This window comes from Eumetopias jubatus, unplaced genomic scaffold (genome assembly GCF_037043125.1).
Source record: "Eumetopias jubatus isolate StellerSeaLion01/CBP00866 unplaced genomic scaffold, mEumJub1_p1.0 scaffold_3, whole genome shotgun sequence".
In the NCBI taxonomy this organism is placed as follows: domain Eukaryota; kingdom Metazoa; phylum Chordata; class Mammalia; order Carnivora; family Otariidae; genus Eumetopias; species Eumetopias jubatus.
In genome coordinates, this window is record NW_028274809.1 from 173,726,191 (window position 1) to 173,739,496 (window position 13,306).

Sequence of the window (13,306 nt, forward strand, 5' to 3'; positions counted from 1 at the left end):
ATGGACTATCCTGAAAAACCTGAAAAATTAATATAACTGGAATTCTGAGTTATATTCATTTTTGCTAATGTTCGATAGAAATTACATATAACACCAGAAAGCGTAGATTATAATCGCTATCTAGTTTTAGCATAGTGTATTTGGAGGCATAAACCTTGATATATGTTAAAAATTATCAGTAGGCTCTTACACTAAAATATGCTTTGAGTTAATTTACTCTGTTTCTCAATTAATAAATTATTCACTTGTATTATTTTTTCCTCTAGCATTTGCATTTCACATCAAATAGCATTTTTGGTGTTTTTATGATCAACAAGGGACTTTATGCTATAATTTTCACATTTTAAATACATAGTCTCTATACTTAATATATATAATCTTAAATGTATCTTATTTTATCTTGTACTGTTGTAAAAACTACCACTATCTTTCAAGCTTATTGAATTATTGCAATATTGTTTAATATTTTCAAAAGGTAGGCTGTCATTTTACTTTGGATTTTACTAGAACAAGTTGCTCATAGAGAGCTTGTGTAGGAAATACTATTGGATGTACAATGAGCTCTCTGATTTTCCAGTTCACTGGCTTAATCCTTACTCCTTCTCTGGTTAAAAACATTAAAATCTTACTTTAGAAATACAAAGATACGGTGTCATAAATTTTTTTAAATTTTTTTATTGTTATGTTAATCACCATATATTACATCATTAGTTTTTGATGTAGTGTTCCATGATTCATTGTTTGTTCATAACACCCAGTGCTCCATGCAGAATGTGCCTCTTTAATACCCATCACCAGGCTAACCCATCCCCCTACCCTCTTCCCCTCTAGAACCCTCAGTTTGTTTTTCAGAGACCATCATCTCTCATGGTTCGTCTCCCCCTCTGATTTACTCCCCTTCATTCTTCCCCTCCTGCTATCTTCTTCTTTTTCTTTTTTCTTAAAATATGTTGCGTTATTTGTTTCAGAAGTACAGATCTCTGATTCAACAGTCTTGCACAATTCACAACGCTCACCGTAGCACATACCCTCCCCAATGTCTATCACCCAGCCACCCCATCCCTCCCACCCCCCAACCACTCCAGTAACACTCAGTTTGTTTCCTGAGATTAAGAATTCCTCATATCAGTGAGGTCATATGATACATGTCTTTCTCAGATTGACTTATTTCACTAAGCATAACACCCTCCAGTTCCATCCACGTCGTTGCAAATGGCAAGATCTCATTCTTTTTGATGGCTGCATAATATTCCATTGTGTATATATACCACTTCTTCTTTATCCATTCATCTGTCAATGCACATCTTGTCTCTTTCCACAGTTTGGCTATGGTGGACATTGCTGCTATAAACATTGGGGTGCACGTACCCCTCCGGGTCCCTACATTTGTATCTTTGTGGTAAATACCCAGTAGTGCAATTGCTGGATCGAATGGTAGCTCTAATTTCAACTGTTTGAGGAACCTCCATACTGTTTTCCAGAGTGGTTGCACCAGCTTGCATTCCCACTAACAGTGTAGGAGGGTTCCCCTTTCTCCACATCCCCGCCAACATCTGTCGTTCCCTGACTTGTTAATTTTAGCCATTCTGACGGGTGTGAGGTGGTATCTCATTGAGGTTTTGATTTGGATTTCCCTGATGCCAAGCGATGTGGAACACTTTTTCATGTGCCTGTTGGCCATTTGGATGTCTTCTTTGGAAAAATGTCTGTTCATGTCTTCTGCCCATTTCTTGATTGGATTATTTGTTCTTTGGGTGTTGAGTTTGATAAGTTCTTTATAGATTTTGGATACTAGCCCTTTATCTGATGTGTCATTTGCAAATATTTTCTCCCATTCTGTCGGTTGTCTTTTGGTTTTGTGGACTGTTTCTTTTGCTGTGCAAAAGCTTTTTATCTTGATGAAATCCCAATAGTTCATTTTTGCCCTGGCTTCCCATGCCTTTGGCGATGTTTCTAGGAAGAAGTTGCTGTGGCTGAGGTCGGTGTCATAAATTATTATAAAAGTGATTCACTGCACTTTTCTGGGTAAATTCAAATTGCATACTGGCAAACGCTTGAAAATTCTTTTGGTGTACATTGTTCTTTTGCTTCTCAAGGAGCATATGATTATCTTGTGAAAGAATTCTGTATGAGATTTTTTTAAAACATTATTTTTAAAGATTTTATTTATTTGAGAGAGAGAAAATGAGATAGAGCATGAGGGGGGAGGGTCAGAGACAGAAGCAGACTCCCCACTGAGCAGGGAGCCCGATGTGGGACTCGATCCTGGGAATCCAGGATCATGACCTGAGCCAAAGGCAGTCGCTTAACCAACTGAGGCACCCAGGCGCCCCTGAGATTTTTTTTTTAATACACCAAGATTCTAGTCGAAATTAAGCACATCCATGACCTTAGACAAGTCATCAAACATGCTTCAATAAAAGGATGCATTATGCACTGTTAGAAATATGTTGGAAAGTCAAGACAATAATGTATAAAATATTTATATTATTATGTAAGAATGTGTTTGAAAAAATAACACTAAATTCAGCAAATTACTCAGATGCAAAATGCAGATACAAAATCCACATTTGAAAGAGCACTAGTTGAGAAACTGTAGGAAAGATGCTCTATATAAACATTTCCCTCATTAATCTATGAGTAGATTTTTTTGTGGGCCTTGAATCTCCTATAATGTAAAATAAGGATACACATTATAAGTAATATTGAACATGCACATTAATATTTACTTAGGATTAAGAGAAATCACAGTAAATTAGAAAGCTAGTAAAATTGGAATTTGCCACAAATATCACAAAATCCAGAAAAGAAATACCATTATGCTCTGTAATGTACTCCCTGACATCTCTGTATTATTCCCTATGTATTATTTGGGTGAATAATTCTTGATCACCTCTTCCTACAAAAACAACCTGAAGTATTTTCCGTAGAGATAATGTAAAGAAAATGCAGTCTTTTGAAAGATCTTTTATCCTTTACATCTACAAACTTCCCTCACTATCTGCTTTAAATGACATTCAAAAAGTGAACGCATTATCTGTACTCAGACATAGGATGCCAGGAAAGGCATCACAGCGCCCCTCGAATGGGAACAGGAAGGAAGGCTCATGAATGCAGAACAGAGTGAACAAAAGATATCATTAGAAAGAAATGAAGTCGGAAACATCAGAGTGGGGTTATGTCTCTTATGTGCATCATTATATTCCTGGGTCCCTGCACAGTTCCTGACCCATAAAAGGTACTCAATAAATGATAGTTGAATAAATTAAAAAGCTCATGAATAAATATATCTGGAACGACTCCATCCCGATTCCTGGAAGCAGTTTCTAAACTGAGGGTTCTAGCAATAAATTAACTGTAAGTAGACAGGACTGTGACCACTTAAACATATCTCATGAAAATGAAGTTACAAGCATTTCCTGTTCTCCTTCACCCTTGCGTTATTCTTATAATACCTGCAGCCACACTTATGCTAATGGACTACAGACTAAGTTTGATGGAGACAGAGAGGCAGAGTAAGAAAACATACCATCTTAATTTTAAAATTCTACAAAAGTTTTATAAAAAGCAAAGTGACCACATTGCTAAAGCCCTGTAAGGGATCTATTCATTGAGGACCTGTGAATCTTTAACTTCATTTACTATATGATAAATTCACCTCTGAATGTATATTCTTATGAAAAATGTTACTCTAGTCAAGTAGAATGCCAGAAATATTTTATGTTGCTAAACAAGTAATGATATTTGGGGAAATCCTGACCTTCTTTATTCACTTTTAGTAGATAGTACTTCCCCTAATGTGTAGGCAATGACTGATGGCTTTCAGAATAACTAACATGAGATCAATCTCATAGATCCAGCACTGTTTACCCTAGTAAAAATTCTTCATGAAATCCACCCAGTCACAGTCAGTTCCGGATCTCCTTTCTTTCTTGTGCAATTTAACCTGGGTACGTACTTATATATATTGGACTTACTGCAATGCTAGATTCCTTCCATCTTCTGCAGAGACTGTGTCCAATTCATTTTTGTTACCTCAATTCTAGCACATTCTTTGACCAAGTATAATATTAACAAACATTTGTATAGTTAATTAATGAAAGAATACACATGTAGGTGCACAGATTTTCTTTCAGCACTAAAAACAGTGTCTTATAGTACCTGTAGTTAACCAGGATGCTGCAGGAGCTTTGTAACTGAACTCTCTGTTCCTCTTTATCCACTTTTTTCACAAACTATTCATTTTCCATGCCGCGTTTATCATATATATATATATATAAACCATATAATGTCACTTCCTCTTAAATCTATGTTGGATGCCGTTCTATATCGACTTCATTGTATGAATGCCACACCCCTTTCTCTTGACAACATGGTCCTGCAGACTCTGTGCCTCTCACTTTGAGATCACTTCTTTCCATCTTTACCTCGGTCAGTCCTCTCAAACTGCACCGACTGTCTGGCTTTCTTATAAACATAGCATGTGTGCATTCTCTCCTTAACTTGCTATACATTTTTTCTGGTTTATATTGCGACCATATGAGCCTGACAGCTTTTTTATCTTCAGGATTTAGCACGTATAACATTTTTCCCCCCCATGGAGACATTTCCAGACCATTGTATCTGAAGTATTTTCTCCCCAGAGTCACTTCACCTTATTCTCTTTATGTTATGGTATTTGTCTCTCTTTGAAATCATCTTGTCTGTTTAAACATTGTCAGATATCCTTCAACTTTTGGAAATCAGCTCCTCGAATGCAGGGACCATTTCATGTTCACATTGTGCATACAACGTTCCCATCGTTTAAGAGTGCCTCACACAGCATTCTTCCCAATGAATATTTATCAAGTGAATGAGTAAATGATTGACTAGCCAAATAGCCATGACACACGTAATTTATCGTAATTTATTTTCAGGTAGGATGTTATTCTGAGACAGATTGCCACTTTAAATTCTAAATTTAATTTCTGTACTTGGATCATATTATCTATCATGTTGCTAAAGAGTGTAGAACTGAAAATTCTGTATTCTATAATTGTACTGTGATATTTTAAATTTATGCAATTATTGTTTTTATAAAAGTCATGAATATTTTTCATTCTTTTATGTTATACAATTTATTCAAAGAGAACAGGGATATAAATGAATTTAGGATTAAACCAGGCCAGAGCACCAGGTTAGGATTAGACCAGGCCAGATTAAACCAGGTCTGTTATTTCTTTCTGTGGAAGCAGATATAATATTCTATAATAATATGAAGTCCCAAATTATTTTGCTGTCACACAATTAAAAAAAACATAAAAAATAATTGATGAATCTACTACCCTATTACCATTCATGGGTGTTACTAAAAATTAAAGCATAAATTAAATAAATAAATGATTAACTTGAGAGTTATAACTAAATCATTTAAAAATATTAGGTGAATACATGCAGTAAAACTACTAAGATGCATTTTTAGTTCTTTAAAAAAACAAACCTCATCAAGCATTAATGTGAATGATAAATTTCCCCCACTTTTAAAGACACTTCTGATGAGAACACACTTTTCAAAGGCCAAGGGCTATTTATATAAGGAGCAACATTTACAAAAGGGTTGAGAGACTTAAATCAATAAATATATCTCCGACATCCTCTTGAACCTTCTGTCATAGATCGAGGGCACTTAAAAGCAATTTTTTTTTTTTTGTAAATTGCCAGTGGGCTGAATTGCATTGTGAGAGTCACAAAAGATGAGGTTCATGAAAACCCACAAGATATTAGACATTATTATGGAATAATAATAAAATTCTACAGAGAGATGTTATTTAAACCTCCCCTCCTATATTTTTGTTAGCTGTTTTAAAGAACATCTTATAAATTTGAATATATGGAGGTAGTTTTAAAATTCATCTTATTTTGTACTACTTTTCTGTTGTCTTTAAAAAGCTTACATTAGACATGCCTGGGTGGCTCAGTCGGTTAAGCTTCTGCCCTCGGCTCAGGTCATGATCCCAGGGTCCTGGGATCTAGCCCTGCATCAGGGAGCCCGCTTTTCCCTCTGCCTGCCACATCTGCTTGTGCTCTCTCTTTCTCTCTGACAAATAGATAAAATCTTAAAGTCTAAAAAGAAAATAAAAAATCAAAATAAAATGTTTATATTTCGCTCATGTATATCGAGTACTACCACTGTCTACTCAAAACACTGTTTTCTGTTTAGTTCAGCACATATTTATTAGGCTAGTCACTGTTACTTAGGCTTATAAATATGAATAAATTGTCCTTCCTGGCCTCAAAGATTTTAGAAGCACCATGAAGAGCCTGTCATTAAAATATTATCTGTGAAACTAGGATTAGAACTCCAGAAGAATAACGCATAATCTAGCTATTCATGTTTTGAGTGAAGAGTGATTGGTGTTAGGTTTACCTAAGGGCATGAAAGTCATGTTAGGTTACTAAGGGCATGAAAGTCGTGGTCTCTTAAAGGATTGGGATTAACTAGGTCACTGATCAGTAGAGATAGAAGCACCCCTCACCCACATGCACGTGTGCCAGAGAGTGAGGGTCATAAAGATGCTGATGTAAGCGGAAAGACACTGATGCACAATACAGCATTTGCTTAGAAAAACAGGTGATTTGGTATTTTATAAGCAAAACATCAAAGTTAGGAAGTAGGCAGGCTCATCTTAAGGATTTTGCCATTGAGGTGTTAAGATGGATTGTAGTATAATCACATTTACATTTTTGATAGACTGTTCTAGTAGCACAAAAGAAGATGAACAATATCTAAACCTCCAAGAAAAGGCCTGGTTAGGAAAGTAATAAAGGGCACGGGAGCATTCAAGAGGCTGGAGACTCAAACATTGTCATTTAATCTTCAAAATACCCCCTTGAAATTAAAGAAGAAAAAAGTTTCCCCCTTTTACATTTAGATTCAGAGAGATTTCATTGTTTTATTTGAGTCAGTTATCCCAGGAATACATGCATAATTGCCAATTCAACTATCTTTTTTGAGGGAGTTATAATAACACTTCTCCAGCAATGAATACAAATCCTCAACCAGGGCTGATTCCAGATTTTCTGCTTGGGTAAATGCTAAATTCCTACAGGTTGAGAATTGCTAAACTACTTTGAGAACCCACTGCCTTACATGCTTCAGGTGACTCACATCATAGGTTGCAAATGGTGCACTACAGATGGTTCCAGATCAACCATCTCAAGAAATGGCAGTACTGGGCTTCTTAGTAAGTGTTTACTATATATTGAATTAAAAAAAAAAAAGAATGCTTATTCGGCCTTTCCTGCTTAGCTCATTCCCTTTTAAATAATTCTTTGCCAGGACACTTTTTTTTTCTAAACATGGAAGTGTTCTTATCTTAACTCCTTGAAAGTATAGAACACTAAGTCACAACTTTAAGGACAAGGGAAAAAAAATAAACTTAACTTTCAAGATTTCCAGAGTAAAATGTTCTGATCTTTCTCTTCTCCCAACAAACCACTTCTGCCTCCATCACAAACTTTTCAAACCACTATTTTGATCACACCAACATCGAGATCCAGGCTTACATATGCTCCTACCCTCCTTATCTGACTATCCAATGGACAGTTTAGGAACTGTGTCAGGGGTGAATGTTTAAAGACCATATAACAATCTAGTATTCCTTTTAAGTAGAGAAAAATCAATTATTCTGTGTATTTAGCCATCTTTAGCAGAGAAAAGACATAGAAACTCAGAAAGGCATCATAATACCTAACTATTCTCATTTAAATGCATTTCTCCAAATCCTGATGACCCATGACAAAAATGTACAAATAAAACTCTAATTATGCATACTATATTGTGGCTGTTGTTTATTTATACACTATAATGTATTTGTTTTAGGCTTTGCTTAGTCCTGGAGACTTTCCTTCTTCAACGGTTATATAATTCATTTCAAATCACACTCAAGGAGAGTGATGATTAAATCTATGCCAGGAGTCAGAAAAGATTTAGAATCTCTGTGAAGATTAGAAATTAGAAAGGGAACATATAGATCCTGCTTGGAACATTAACTTTATCTAATTATACTTCTCTTAGAATATGGTCCAATTTCAACTTTAACTTTTTTTTTCCTATTCTAGAGAAATCAATTCATGATTTCTTCTTCTAGCAATTCTATGAATAAAGATAAGCTACAAGATTATTTTTCCTTTCATACTTTAAAAGTTAAGATATATATTTGTTCAATTTAATTGCTTCATTTTTGAATTTATAAAGCAATACTAGCCAGTCTTACATGTAACTGAAAGAGCTACTAATGAAATAAAGGACCATTAATTAAAAAAAAAGAGGAAAGGGAAAGCATATTACAAGACTAAAAATATGAAGAGATAGGAAAATCAAGAGCATACTTTTTAGGTACTTGGATATGTTTCCATACAAATTTCCACATTCATTTATTCCCTATGCTTTATTTGTTAAGCTTTCTCTTCAATTAAAAGAGCTTTAATAAAATCTCTGAACATATAATTATGTATTTTTTCAAATATTGAAAGATAATAGGTTTTGTATTTTTTTTATAATTTGGTCATCATTAATTTGTTTTGGATGGATTTTTACACCATGAAGGTATCATGACAAAGTCCTATTTTTTTTTTTTTTTTAAATCAGGATTTGGCAAACTTTTGTATGAAGAGCAAGATAATAAATAATCTAGGATTCGTGGGCCATATATTTTCTGTTGCAACCACTAAACTGTCTCTTGGTGCATTAAAGCAGCTGTAGACAATAGCTAAACAAATGGATTTTGTGTTTCAGTAAAATTTGATTTACATAAATAGATGGCAGGCCAGATTTGGCTTGTGGGCCAAGGGACAAGCCCTGCCCTAAACTACTTCATTATGTGTACAGGGAAAACATACAAAACAGACACAAAATACTGCTAATAAATTTAGAATGTAAGGATAACTGTCATTTGCTTGAGTCAAAGTACATTTGAGTTGGATTGAGAAACTCTTACACTTGCACTCACTTTGCTCCTAATAGAAAAGCATAAATGGCATAAAAATTGTATGCAGTCTATAAGAACCTGAAATTGTTTTACCTGAAATTGTTTTATCAACCTTGTGAATCTGAAACCTTCTATTTACAATATAGCAAAACATCTTTAGTTCTGGAAGCCATAAAGCTATGAATTTCCTTTGAGTACATGTTTTACTTATCCCTAATATTAATATTTACCATTATTATTCTTAAATTTCCAAATAATATAAAATTGGAATTCTAATTTTTGAGCTGACACAAAATAGATAAGAAAAATTAAGGTCTTATAAGTTTCAGTTTTGATGAGTTTTTTGTATATAAAACACTAACAGGAAGCCTGGGTGGCTCAGTTGGTTAGGCATCCAACTTTTGATTTTAGCTCAGGTCATGATCTCAGGGTTGTGAGATCAAGCCCATGTTGGGCTCTCCTCTGGGTATGGAGCCTGCTTAAGATTCCCTCTCCCTCTCCCTCTGCCCCTTCCTACTCCCTCTTAAAAAAAAAAAAAAGATGACTGCATTACAATAATTGTTTTATTATGTGTAGCATAAAAATAGTAGTGCATCTGTTTTTATTGCTGCCTTTATAAATTACTATGCATTTTGTGGCTTAAATCAACACTCCTCTACTATCTCATACTTCTGTAGGTCAGAAGTGTAATTACAGCATAGCTCAAATGGGTCCTCTGCTTAAACTCTCATAAGGTCAGAATCATGGTATTGGCAGAACTGTACTACTTTCTGGAGGCTCTGGGGATGAATCTGCTGCCAATCTCATTGAATTGGAGGGCTAGATTTAGTTCCTTGCCGATGTGGGACTGAGGTCTCCATTTCCTTGCAGGCTGTCTGTGAAAGCCTTCTTTGCTCCTAGAAGCTCCTGCATCCCTTCACCTGCTTTCCCTGTGGCCCCCTCCAGGAACAGCAGGAGGGGTCCTACTCACACTGAACATCTTCCTGCCGCACCGGTTTAACTCAAGCTAAAAAAAAAAAAAAAAAAAAAAAAAATCCTCTGCTTTTAAGGACTCCTGTGATTAGATTTGGCCCATTGACACAATCCAGGATAAGCTCCGTGCTTTAAAGCCCTTAACTTCAGTTTTATCTGCAAATGCTTTTTTATCATGTAATGTAAGGTACTGACAGTTTCCAGGGATTAGAGGGTGAGTATCTTTGGTGCATGATTCTGCCTTCTGTAGTTAGTGATAGGATGAACACCAGTGTATCTACTAACCAATTTATGAAACAGATCATTTCTCCTAACCTCAGAGTGTCATTTACCTCATTCCTTATCTCTAGTTTCAGAAGTAACAATTATTCTGAATTTGGTGTTTACCATTTTTTAAAAAATGTTGTGTTTACCATTTTTAACAAGAATGAATTCTATGTTTAATGAGTGGTGCACATTTTCGGCTGTAGTGGATGATAGGAATGGATGATGTTTTCTAAAGTGATTGTACAAATTTACATAAGAACAAAATGCTGTATGTGTGTTTTCATTATAGTGAATACTCACCAAAAATCAATATTTTACTTAAAATTTTTAAAAATCTGTAAAGATGACAGATCGGAAATATGATTTATCTAAACATCATGGAGATTGTGGGCTTCTTTTATATTGTTATTGGATATTCAAATTTTTTTCTTCAGATAAATACCAATTATTTTTCCTATTAGCTCACTGACTTTTTTTCTTCTTTATTTCTAAAAATACTTTAGAATTTCAGTAACATATAGTTCTTGATTTTCTCTCTTGGTTTATGATATACTTCCTTTAATGTCCATGCAGAACAAAAAAGTGTGCATTATAGGAGGGATGGGAATGGAGTGGAAGGACTGCACAGAGGGACGTTCTCTGAGGATATTTTTTGTATAAATGTGATTTTAGAATCATGTTAACATTTCACATAATTAAATAGTAAATGAAGAGGAGAAGGGAAAACAAAAATTGAATTTAAAATTAATTATTTTTGGGGCACCTGAGTGGCTCAGTAGGTTAAGCGTCTGCCTTCAGTTTATGTCATGATCCCAAGGTCCTGGGATCAAGCCCCACATCGGTCTCCCTGCTCAGTGGGGAGTCTGCCTCTCCTTCTTCCTTTGCCACTCCCCGCTTGCCTGTGCTTGTTCTCTCTCTGTCAAATAAATAAATAAAATCTTTAAAAAAAGTAATTATTTCACTTCACATTCATAAAAATATTTTTGTACTTTTCTATGTTAACTTTATAGTTTTGTTTCAAATACTTAAAAATTTAGTCTTATTGGATTCCATCTTTTTTGTATCAGGAGGTATCCAGTTGTGTTTCCCCATGAAGAGAGCTAGTGGTCTAACTTCATCTATGGAAGAAATGTTTCTTGCTCTGTTGATTTGTTTTGCCCGTGGCTGACCTTGAGCTCTCTATTCTTTGTCCCATTGCTCTGTTGGTCTGTGGTTGTGATAATAACATGCCATTTTATTATTTGCCTTTTTGAAGTACAGGCAATCCTTTAGTTCTGATTTGCATGGTTCTGAGCTGGATGAATTTCAGTGAACATGTAAATTAAATAACACCACTCCTCCAACCACACAGTTCAAAATTTAGTTACCTGGGTTGGGTAAATTAATTGTGAGTAATTGCATAAGGTACAAGCTGCCCTGCTAGCTTTTCATTTCACTCAACATGAAGCACATACAAGGTGCACATCATGATCAGAGACCAATCCTCCCACTTCTTCAGCGTCTGTTGGTGATTGGTCACCATTCATGTTTTTCAGGTCACACACAGCAAAGCACGTTGTTAATTGTGCTGTCTCAGTGTCTCACTGCTATATGACATTTTATAAAAAGTGGATAATGAAAAGAAAAAATTATCTCATAAACATGAAAGTGCAGCAAAGAAATGAAAATGGATAATGCTGGAAATAAACCAAATGTAGATGGAGTTGTAGAAGAAATTCCTGCCCATGAGGATATGGACACCGTGGCTATTGGACACTATAGATGTCCAACCAGAGGAACTTAGTGAATGTGGAATTATTGGCATAAATGGGAAAAGTGCTTTGATGAATAGGATGAAGATGTTCCAGCGTAAGTGTCGCCAACCAAAATGTTCATGTGAAAGAAGCTCACAGAGGTATTTCAAGGCCTTGGAAGTACAAAGGATAAAATACTGGAAGCGGATCCAAACCTAAAAAGAAGTGTAACAATCTTCAAAGTGTAGAAAAGATGTTCACTCCATATCATGAGTTATATGATAAAAGGGAGAGGCAAACAATATTCAGACTCTTCTTGATATTTTTTTACACATAAACAGGACACTTTAATTCTCAGCATATCTAATGCTTTGTATTACAGTGCAGGGAATATTAATTTTATCATTTTTATTCCTGTATCATTTTTATAACTAACACTAGATTTTAATATTTTGAGAAAAAGTAGAAGTCTTGGAACAATAGTAATTTTTCCCTTTGATTTTTTAGACTATTTTCATGATTATGGCCTGTATGAATTTGTGTGTGTGTGTGTGTGTGTGTGTGTCTGTGGTCTCCCACCACTGTGAAAAGTGAGGACTACCTGCATATTCTAATATTTGGTAGGACAAGTTCCTCACCTTTTTTTTTTAAATAAGAATAACTAGTTTTTGTAATCCCGTATTTTCCCATTTGAATTTTAATTAGAGTTTTCAACTTTTTGCAAACCCCACTGGAATCGAATTAGGATTACATTAACTCTGTAGCTTAATTTAGGGAAAGTAGATATCTTTATTATATTAAGTCATCTCATCCAGAAGAATTTAGTATGTGTCCATTAATTCAGAGCATCTTCTGTATCCTTTACCATGAATCATTGGATCTAAGATGCTCTTGGTTGGAAGATACACTATTATTTTATGGGCAATTAAGAAAAATAAATACTGTTAATTAATGATGTTTTCATACCTCATTGATTGTAAGACATTCCAAATTTGAAGATGTTATAAAATGGGAAAATTTAGAACACATAGCATAATTTTTAGAGCTTTAAAGCCTGTCCTTAGAGATACTATAAATTCTCAGTTACATTAATTCTGTGATACCTTATAACGTAGAATCTTGTGGTATCTTATATTTAGTAAGTTTGGTAGTTATTTATTGTTGGTGTTAAGAAATACTATTATATTTTGGATTTGATTTTAAATTGGTAAATATGTGATAGTCTCTTATTCTAATAGTTTGTATTTTGATTATATTGAGATTTTGTATATAGATTATATGATCCCTAAATACCACCTTTATTTATTCTTATCCAATTGTTATCTTTTAATTTCTTCATTATTCTCCCCTTTATAGTGTTGACCA